The following is a 1,307-nucleotide window of genomic DNA, read 5'->3' on the forward strand; positions in this document are numbered from 1 at the left end:
CAGGTCTGTGAATCAACAGGTTTACACACTTCACAGCACTCACCAAAGCACAAAAGGTCTATTTAAAAAATATATACTAGCTACTATAAGCTAGTATATATTTTTTAAATAGACCTTTTGTAGAGTATAATTACATCTAGATTTCAATAGATGGCCTTATTTATATTGTATTAACTACATATATTAGATGTCTGTGGAGTGAAACAAAAAGGCTATCTTACTGTTTTAGGCATTCCAAGGCCAATGTATGCGAGAAGTCTGAGCTTTGTACGTCCAGAATCTGTTATGTGAAAATGCTCACTGCTTTATGGCTCAGAGACCTACCATCAAGTTGTCCACAGTGTGAAACAGGGGAGAGGATGGGCTATGTTCATTGAGCCACTGACTTGGCACTGCTTAGCACAGTAAACCTTCCAGGTGTCTTCAGTAAGCCCATAATTAAAACAGTTGGATAAACCCCTTTAAGCAATCAAAGCCCCAAAGGGCAGAAAGAGCCTGACTAGTGCATTTAGCAGATAATTTATTGAATATGTATTAAATAATAGTAAGTGCTAAGCACTGGTGAATAAAATATCAAAAGACAATGTCCCTGGCCAAATGTAACTTAAAATCTATTGGAAGAAACAGACAATACCAAGAAAACATAAAAATATGATTATACATTGTGGTAAAAATATTAAAGGGAAAGGGAAATTGGATGTAATGTAAAATAAGGGAGAGAGACATATTTACTTTAGAAATGGTGGTTAGAGAAGAAATCTGTGAAAAGATCACATTTAAAGACAGACTTAAGGAAAAAGAAGTCAGCCACGAAGGAAATGGGTTGCACTTTCTATGCAATGTATGTAAACTATTCTAGCTACATAGAGGTCAACAAACTATAGCTCATGGCCTGAACCTGTCCATATATAACTTTTTTTTTTTTTTGGAATACAGTCAAGCTAATTTATTTATTATCCATAGCTGCTTGATGTTATAATAACATAGTTGAATAGTTGTAACAGAAATTGTATGACCCAAAAGTTTAAAATAATTACTATCTGTTTTTTAAAAAAAGTGTTTTCCAGTCATGGGCTAGAAAGTAAGAATAATGTCATATGATGAAGTTGAAAAAGTAGGACAGAATAAAATCATTCAGGACTTCAGCAACAGAGAGAGAGAGAAACGGAGAGAGACAGAGAATTAGCTTGTGTTTTGTTATATGTTAAAAATCCGCTATACAATGGGTATATATATATATATATATATATATATAAAATCTGACATTTGATTTTAAATCATAGTATAGAAATAGTAAAAGACCACTA

This window comes from Mustela nigripes, chromosome X (genome assembly GCF_022355385.1).
Source record: "Mustela nigripes isolate SB6536 chromosome X, MUSNIG.SB6536, whole genome shotgun sequence".
In the NCBI taxonomy this organism is placed as follows: domain Eukaryota; kingdom Metazoa; phylum Chordata; class Mammalia; order Carnivora; family Mustelidae; genus Mustela; species Mustela nigripes.